Source organism: Oratosquilla oratoria, chromosome 12, assembly GCF_046742065.1.
Source record: "Oratosquilla oratoria isolate Oo_2021 chromosome 12, ASM4674206v1, whole genome shotgun sequence".
Lineage (NCBI taxonomy): Eukaryota > Metazoa > Arthropoda > Malacostraca > Stomatopoda > Squillidae > Oratosquilla > Oratosquilla oratoria.
The window spans coordinates 58206607-58216606 of NC_134788.1; the positions used below are offsets into that span (position 1 = coordinate 58206607).

General features: G+C 37.7%; 2 protein-coding genes across 2 annotated transcripts in view; both read left to right on the plus strand.

The window, feature by feature from the left end:
- LOC143030427 (uncharacterized) overlaps window positions 1-10000 on the plus strand; it is a 71247-nt gene that overhangs the window by 33214 nt on the left and 28033 nt on the right. The gene's annotated exons all lie outside the window — the stretch shown is intronic.
- LOC143031844 (uncharacterized) overlaps window positions 1-10000 on the plus strand; it is a 196848-nt gene that overhangs the window by 8132 nt on the left and 178716 nt on the right. Inside the window, exon 2 of the mRNA XM_076196182.1 lies at window positions 5269-5504. The gene's annotated coding sequence lies outside the window, so the exon portion shown is untranslated. The remainder of the gene's footprint in view (window positions 1-5268; window positions 5505-10000) is intronic.

Genomic DNA, 10000 nt, shown 5'->3' on the forward strand with positions numbered 1-10000 from the left:
TAGTGGAGTGGAAGGAGTTTCTTCAAGGTTAATGTGGATGAAGGTAAAGCTGGGAAGGGAGATGTGGGTTTTTGTAAGTGCGTATGGGCCTGGTAGTGAGAAGAGCATAGAGGAAAGGGAGGCTTTTTGGTTAGATATAAATGAGTGTGTAGAGGGATTAGGGAGAAATGTAAATATAGTGTATTGGGAGACCGTAATGCTAGGGTAGGAAACGAACCAATAGACGGAGTGATTGGGAAGTATAGAGTTCCAGGTAAAAATTGTAGTGGATAATTGATGGTGGAGATGTGTCTTGGAAGAGAGTTGATGGTAGCAAATACAGTGTTTAGGAAGAAAGTCAAGCATAAGTACACATGAAAGAGGGTGGTGGATGGAAGGATGGCAGATATAGTGTTAATGGACTATATAGTGGTGACCAGGAGTACGGTAGGAAGAGTTAAGGATGTACGTGTTCTAAGGGGAGAGAGGGAATATCAGATCATTTTCTGGTGGAGGGTAAATTGAGAGAAAGTGGAAAAGGGCAGAAGGTAGGGAGGTACTTAGAGTGAACTGTTTAAATAAGAAAGAGTATAAGAAGAAGCTGAGAGAGGAGTGGGAGGGAGTGAAGGATAGAGTAGAGCTAGGAGTGGAGGAGGAATGGGGATGGTTCAAGGAGGGAGTCATAAGGTGTGCAAAGATGGTGTGTGTAACAATGAGGGTGGGAGGAAATAGAAGGAATGGTAGTGAATGGTGGGATGAGGAAGCAAAGAAGGGTGTAGAAGAGAAGAAGCAAGCTTTCATAGATTGGCTACAAATTAGGATGAGGGAATTGTATGAGAGGTACAAAGTAAAGAGAAGGGAAGTTAAGCATAAGATAAAATGAAGCAAAGAGGAGAGCAAATTTGAAATGAGGTAGGAGTATGACATAAAATTTTGAAAGTAATAAAAAGATGTTTTGGAAAGAAATTAAGAGGAAGAGGAGGCAAATCAAGTTGAGAAGAAAAGGTAAAAGGTGCAGATGGAGAGATGATAATGGAAGAGAAGGCAGTGAGAGGAAGGTGAGCAGAGTATTTTAGGGATCTGCTAAATGTAAAGGAGGATAGGGAGGGAAAGGTAGTTGCAGTGGGAAGCGCTAAGAAAATGAGAGTGATGAGTGAGGAAAATTGAGGAGAAATAGGGAAGGATGAAGTGAAAGTAGCTGTTAAGATGATGAGAGCAGGTAAGGCACCTGGGTTGGATGAATGCCATGTAGAATGTTTGAAGAAACGAGGTACAGTGATGGTGGACTGGCTGGTGAGGTTATTTAATGTTTGTTTAAAAGAGGGTAGAGTGCCAGAGGACTGGAGGAGTGCCTGTATTGTTCCGCTTTACAAGGGAAAGGGGGACAAGTGTGAGTGTAGTAGTTACAGAGGGATCAGCTTGTTGAGTATAGTTGAGAAGGCTTATGGGAGGGTCTTGATTGAGAGGATTAGGAGAGGAACAGAGGGAGTAATTGGTGAGGAACAGTGTGGTTTTAGGACAGGTAGGGGTTATGTAGATCAGATCTTTGTGGTAAGACAAATATGTGAGAAAGCTATAGGAAAAGGTAAGGATGTATTTTGGGCTTTTATGGATTTGGAAAAGGCTTACAACTGGGTAGACAGGAAGGCACTGTGGGAGGTACTGCAGATATATGGGATAGGAGGAAAGCTGTTAAGAGCAGTCAAGAGTTTTTACGAGAGTAGTAGAGCTTGTGTTAGGATTAGAAATGGAGAGAGTGAGTGGTTTGAGGTAAAGGTGGGACTTGGTCAGGGATGTGTTGTGTCGCCCTGGCTGTTCAGTCTATGCATGGATGGGGTGGTGTGAGAGGTGAATGCAAGGGTAGTGGGTAGGGGGTTGGAGATGGCTAAAGAAAATGGAGAAAAGTGTGAAATAAGCCAGTTGTTGTTTGCTGATGACATCGCTTGTAGCAAGATCAGAGGAAGGATTGAGGAAGTTAGTGACAGAGTTTGAGAAGGTGTGTGAAAGAAGGAAACTGAAGATAAATGTGGGCAAAAGTAAGGTGATGAGATATACAAGGGGAGAGAGTGACAGCAGGGTGGAACTGAGCACTAAGGGAGAGAGACTGGAGGAAGTGGATAGTTTTAGATACTTGGGTGCGAATGTGACAGGGAAGGGAGGAGTGGGTGTGGTGCTAGAATGTAGATTGAGAGAAGCGAGTAAATGCCTTGGTGGATTAAAAAGTGTAAAGAGAAATAGACATCTGGGAATGTATGCTAAGAGGAGATTGTATCAAGGAGTGATTGTGCTTACAACACTGTATGGGGCAGAAACATGGAACATAAGAGAGGAGTTTAAATGTGTTTGAGATGAAATGTCTGAGAAGTAGATTGGGGTTACTAGGCTGGATAGAGTGAGAAATGAGGAGATGAGGAGGAGAACAGGGGTGGAAAGGGAGTTGGGAGATAGGGTTGATGAAAGAGTATTAGGATGGTTTGGACACATGGAAAGAATGAGTGAAGAAAGATTAGTAAAAGAGATGCGGAAGGCAGAGGTGGAAGGAGTGAATATGAGGGGGGGTATCCTAGGATGAGATGGATGGATGGGTTAAAAGGGGCATTACAATAGAGAGGAATGTCTGTTGAGGAAGGATGGGAGAGGACAGAAGATAGGGGTGAATGAAGAAGGATTGTGTATGGATGATGCTGTAATACATGAGGGGGAGTGGGCGGGGGATGGGGGGTGAAGAAGCATGTATGAGAAATAATTTGACACAGCCCGAAGGGATTTTTCCTCATCTTCTTTTCTGCATGAGGGGACAGAGAGGGAGGGTTGTCGAATTAATGAAGTGGCTTTGCTGTGGATATGCTGTGTCTTGCATCACTGCTTCTGACCCAGGGCAGTGGACAGGATGCAGGGATGACCTATCATCCAGGAGGTGCCAAGATAGGAGGGAGGGAAGAGGGTGGAGGGGATGGAATGGATGGGAGTGGTTTCTATGCCTTTTTCTTTTTGGCCATCCCCTGTGTAAGGGGGAAAAAAGCCTTTGGTATATGTATGTATATATTCTTTTTATTATTTTATATATATTTATATATATATATATATATATATATATATATATATCTACTTTAATAAAGTAGTAGCCTCTGTTCACAAACTCCTCCTAGGGTTTTGGAGATAGACCTCCATAACCATATATATTCTGATACCCTATCACTCCAGGTATTTGGACAACTGTATTTAATTTAATTAAAAAAGAAAAAAAAGAAAAAAAAAATCTGGATAGGGTTAAGGGTTAAAGTCAGGTGCGGTATGGTTAGGTTAGGGATTATTCAAGAACTAGGTTTTTGCGGATAGACCCCTATAACCTTATATATTATGAAACTTTATAACCCAAGGTATTTGGATAACTATCTTTCATTTGTCTGTCTGTTTGTTCACAAACTCCTAGGGTTTTGTAGATAGACCCCCATAACCATATATTCTGATACCTTATCACTCCTGGTACTTGGATAACTATATTTCATTAAAATAAAATTATTTTGGTTAGGGTTAAGGGTTAAATTTAGGTGGGGGTATTGTTAGGTTAGGGGTTATTCATGAACTCCTAGGTTTTTGCAGATAGACCACTATAACCGCATATATTCTGAAATCTTATAACCCAAGGTACTTGGATAACTATCTTCTATTTGTCTGCCTGTTTGTTCATAAACTCCTAGGGTTTTGGAGATATACCCCCATAACCATATATATTCTGATACCCTATCATACCAGGTACTTGGATAACTATATTTCATAAAGAAAAAAAAAAAAAGAAAAAAATTGGTCAGGGTTAAGGGTTAAAGTTAGGTGGGGTATGGTTAGATTAGAGATTATTCACGAACTTCTAGGTTGTTGCAGATAGACCCCTATAACCATATATATTCTGAAACCTTATAACCCAAGGTAGTTGGATAACTATCATTTGTATCTAATATAATAAAGTAGTAGCCTCTGTTTGTTCATGAACTCACCGCAAAACCATATATATTCACCATAACCCAGGCTACTTGGATAATTATATTTTATTTCCAAAGGGCGTCTCCCTCCTCAAATTGATTTTTTTTTTCTTTCTTTCTTAACATTCTATTTTTGTTGCCTTTTCCATGAGTTATATTGATACATGTAACTTTTCTTCACAAATTCTATCAAAATTTAAATGATCATTTGCCCACAGGAATGTGCGGGTAATTTGTCTAATATATATATATATATATATATATATACTAGCCAAATTACCTGTGTGTTGCTGCTGGCAAATGATGATCATTTTAATATGGATAGAATTTGTGGAGAAAAGTTACACGTATTAATAAATCTCAAGTCGTTCATGCCTTCCATCAGAGCTTTCAGACTGGTGAGACTGTCTTTGTCTTTGCGCAGAGATTTGTTCTTTCCTTGCATCACAGCTTTCAGATTAGCGAGACTCTCTTTGCCTTTGCCTTTGTGCAGAGAGTTGTTCTTCCCTTGCGTCACAGCTTTCAGACTGATGACGAAGCCTCATCCTTTGCGCATGTCGAGTGTTTGCATTACAGACAGACAGACAGAGGCTACTAATTTATTATATATATATATATATATATATATATATATATATATATATACATGTATATATGTATACTTATATGTATATATCTACTATAATAAAGTAGCCTTTGTCTGTTTGTTCACGAACTACTAGGGTTTTGGAGATAGACCCCCATAACCACATATATTCTGATACTCTATCACTGCAGGTACTTGGATAACTATATCTTATTAAAAAAAAAAAAAAAATTGTTAAAGTTAGGTGGGGTATGGTTAGGTTAGGGATTATTCATGAACTCCTAGGTTTTTGCAGATAGACCCCTATAACCATATATATTCTGAAACCTTATAACCCAAGGTACTTGGATAACTATCATTTGTCTGTTTGTTCACGAACTCTAGGGTTTTGGAGATAGACCCCCATAACCATATATATTCTGATACCCTATCACTCCAGGTACTTGGATAACTATAGTTTGAAAAAATTATTTTGGTTAGGGTTAAGGGTTAGATTTAGGTGGGATATTGTTAGGTTAGGGATTATTCACAAACTCCTAGGTTTTTGCAGATAGACCCCTATAACCATATATATTCTGAAACCTTATAACCTGTCTGTTCACGAACTCCTCCCAAACCATATACTGTATGTTCACCATAACACAGGTTACTTGGATAAATATATTTTCAAAGGGTGTCTCCCTCCTCAAATTGATTTTTTTTATTTTTGTTACTTTTTTCCAGACAGCCATTATGCCACGGAAAAGAAAGTCCAGTTATGCAAACAATCGAGAAGCTCAAAGGATGAGGCTTCGTCGTCAGTTTGAAAGCAGTGATGCGAGGGAAGAACGGCTCTCTGCGCAAAGGGAAAGGCAAAGAGAGTCTCGCCGATCTGAAAGCTGTGATGCAAGGAAAGAACGCCTCTCTGTGCAAAGGCAAAGGCAAAGACAGTCTCGCCAATCTGAAAGATCTGATACAAGGCATGAATGACTTGAGTTATATTCATACGTGTAACTTTTCTCCACAAATTCTATCAAAATTAAAATGATCATCATTTACCCGCAGCAACATGCGGGTAATTTGGCTAGTACCGTATATACTCGCATATAGGTTGCACCAAGGGATAGGTCGCACCACTAGTTTGTGGTTGTCAAAGTGGTTATTTGTGGTTGACCCGCGGATAGGTCGCACTATAATCTGGCAATTTACAAGACCCATTCAGACATAAAAATGATAAGATATTTACCTGTATTTAAAAAATTTAATCTCAAAATGTTAATATCAAAACACATGTAGATTGTCCGACTGTCACGCTGCGCATAATGCAAACTTGCATAAACAATGGTTGTGTATCTAAAACTATAATTGTAAACAAATGCACTTGTGTAAAAAACGTTATAGTCAACTTGACAAAAAAAAAAAAAATCAATTCACAATAAGGCCATTATTTCTAAGGTCTACAACCCAATCAAACAATTCTTTTTCAAGACTTTGGTATGGAGATACTAAAAACCATGATGCTCTCTTGGATTTCGGCATTTCTTTAACCTCTTCACTCCGGGGCACATCGCACGTCTGGCAGCATTAGCTACCCGATATGCAATGTTGCGTCATAATCGCATTATAAAAAATAGAGTCAGTGCTCAATCGTTCGTTCTCTTTCACCCGTGTATTTTGATAACCATAGAAAATATGATTAAGCCAGTTTAGAGAGAATGGAGGATATGTAGGTACGACTACAATAAATATAATCAAGATGGCGACGTCGGCATCATCGAGTACCCACTTGCTCCTCATGCCACCTACATAGGCGTCACTGTATGGAAGTGGTTAAGCTGATCTTTCTGCTTTCTCCATCACCTCACTACCTTTTCTGAAAGCCCAAACTCCTTTTCTCCAGATCTGTTTCCATGTTCTGCGTAATCCACCACTTTCAGCTTAACCTCTTCAGTACAGGCCTTAAATCTCGCGGGCAGCAGCCAATGCCAGCCGTACGACGTGTCGTAATAATACTCGCATCATAAAATATAGTCACCACTTATATTGATCGTTCTCTCTTTCACCCGTGAATTTTGAAAACCATAGAGAATGTGATTAAGGGCAGTTTATAGAGAATGTCAAAACGCAGGGGCGACTACAATAAATATAATCAAGACGCCGATATGGCAGCCTCACATATCCACTTGCCCCTCATGACGCCTACGTATGCGGCACCGTATGGAAGGGGTTAAAACATATTTCATAGCTCTTTCTCCTACCGGTACTCAAAATTAGGGTTTGCAGTTATTAGGCCTAAATCTCCGTGCGATCTACTGTAGTAACAGCACGGTAGGCCTAATGGAAGTATACAAAAATAATAATTTTTTATTGCTAAAATCACAAGTTTTTTTAAGTTACGTTATGCTACAAAAACATAATTTGTGCACATATAGAAACGCAGCCACAAGTGAAACAGGTGATGTACGGTAACATACGGTAAACAAAGGGTCAAGGTAGCATTGCTTGTAAAAACTATAAAACATGCGAAAGAGTTGGAAAAGAGAATATTTTAAGATTTTATTGTAACTGATATATAGGTTTCTAGCAGCAATAGTTCAGTTTAAAACAGTGAGTCGGTAGGAACCTTTGATATATATATATTTTATGCATACAAAAGGCTTCAAAAGTTTTCCAATGCATATTGTGCGAACATCACTGAAATTCCATGTCAGTGTCACATTGAAATCGCCAATTGTTGTAACTTTAGTGACAGAGTAGTGCTGTCCCTCATTAATGCTGAGTGGATCAGTTGCACCCCTGATTTTGGCAAAATATTTAGTTAAAAAAGTGCGACCTATACGCGAGTATATACGGTACATGTATATATATATATATATATATATATATATATATATATATATATATATTTATATATATATATATTTATATATATATTACAGGTGAAAAATGTAATGACACATTTGTCAAACACGTTAAAACCACTGTTGGAGTAGAAAATGGAGAAAAATGGTAGAATTTACTATAAATACCAGCCTAATATGAACATTTCAAAGGGGCAATGGTTCCCAGATATAATTTCAGGACTTTTCATCACCAACCTATTAAAAAGACATTTGCCTCCTGACCTCACATACGGAGTGAGCCGAGGGTAGAGACCTCTCCCAATGTTCCCCTTTGTCATGTCAGGGGTGCTACTTAAGTAGCACTCACTATTCTTATTTGTATCTACTAAAGAGGATTGCAGTTTGCAATTGAAATATATAGATTCCCCATCTCCAGTCTTTTCTACTCCAACAGTGGTTTTAACATGATATATATATACACAATATATATGTATATATATATTCATATATATATACATAATATATATGTATATATATATATATACATATATGCTAATAAGAACACGGTACATGTGTTCACTTATGCAAAGTAGATCACTTGGAAAAAAGAAACTAACGAAACAGAGCGCTTTTGTATATTACATCTTCAGTGCAACAAGTACATAGTGATAGGAATACATAGACATTATATACATGATACAAAGGAACCAGGACAGTTTTTGAATAAGCATACCGACCAATTACCCCCTAGAGAGCGGAAGGTCATTGTCAATTATCTTACGATGGTCGGGCGACATTAGGTCACATTCGCCAAGGAGAGCGGAAGGTCATTGTCAATTATCTTACGATGGTCGGGCGACATCAGGTCACAGTCGCCAAAGAGAGCGGAAGGTCATTGTCAATTATCTTACGATGGTCGGGCGACATCAGGTCACAGTCGCCAAGGGTCACTGTTTCTACTACTTATATAGGGCGACATTAAGTCAATTTGTTGGATTACATTTTACATGATATTATCTTACTAATTTCTTGACAAATGAAATTATCAAGTTTGTACAAGCCTTTATGTAGGTTGGTATTTTGATTACTAGTGGTATGAATCAAACTGCACTCTATTAAATTTCTTGCTATTATGTTGTTGGTATAATAGATTGCCTGGGCATTACCCCAATCAACTGAATGATTATTTAATTCAATATGCTTGAATATACCACTAGAATGATTGCCATCCCTGACATTTTTCTTGTGTTGTTCAATTCTAATGTTTAAGGGTTTGGCAGTTTGACCTATGTAAAATTGATTACACATTTTGCAAGGAATTTTATAAATGCATCCTTTTTTGATTTCAATACTATTGTTGATAAGTTTATGTTTTACTGTACTATCATGTTTAAAAACTACCTTTACGTTAAATCTTTTTAATAATTCTGTGATACTTAAAAAAAAATCTTGAAATGGTAAAATTAAAACATTATGATAATTGAAAGGTGATTTAGGCTGAGGAGTTAAAAATGATTTCCTTGCAAAATTGTAAGCAATATCAAGGAATTGCTTAGGGTATTTTAATTCTAGCCCAATGTTAAAAACATTTCTGATTTCTTCATCAATAAATTCAGGACTACAAATACGAAAAGCTCTTAAATACATTGAGGCAAATACTGTACGTTTAATATTATTTGGATGAGAAGAATAATAATAAATATATGAACTTACATTGGTTGGTTTACGATATACTTTAAATTTAAGGCTATTGTCATGACGTAGGATAGTGCAATCTAAGAAAGGTAAGGTACAATTTTTCTCAATTTCTAAAGTAAATTTAATAGAATCAACAAGGGTATTCAACTTAGTTAAAAAATTATGGACATTTTTATCTTCTGGCCAAAGACATAAGATGTCATCAATATACCTAAGCCAAGGGATGTTAGGGGGGAAGATTGTGCGTGTAATCAATTTTACATAGGTCAAACTGTCAAACCCTTAAACATTAGAACTGAACAACACAAGAAAAATGTCAGGGATGGCAATCATTCTAGTGGTATATTCAAGCATATTGAATTAGATAATCATCCAGTTGATTGGGGTAATGCCCAGGCAATCTATTATACCAACAACATAATAGCAAGAAATTTAATAGAGTGCAGTTTGATTCATACCACTAGTAATCAAAATACCAACCTACATAAAGGCTTGTACAAACTTGATAATTTTATTTGTCAAGAAATTAGTAAGATAATATCATGTAAAATGTAATCCAACAAATTGACTTAATGTCGCCCTATATAAGTAGTAGAAACAGTGACCCTTGGCGACTGTGACCTGATGTCGCCCGACCATTGTAAGATAATTGACAATGACCTTCCGCTCTCTTTGGCGACTGTGACCTGATGTCGCCCGACCATCGTAAGATAATTGACAATGACCTTCCGCTCTCCTTGGCGAATGTGACCTAATGTCGCCCGACCATCGTAAGATAATTGACAATGACCTTCCGCTCTCTAGGGGGTAATTGGTCGGTATGCTTATTCAAAACTGTCCTGGTTCCTTTGTATCATGTATATAATGTCTATGTATTCCTATCACTATGTACTTGTTGCACTGAAGATGTAATATACGAAAGCGCTCTGCTTCGT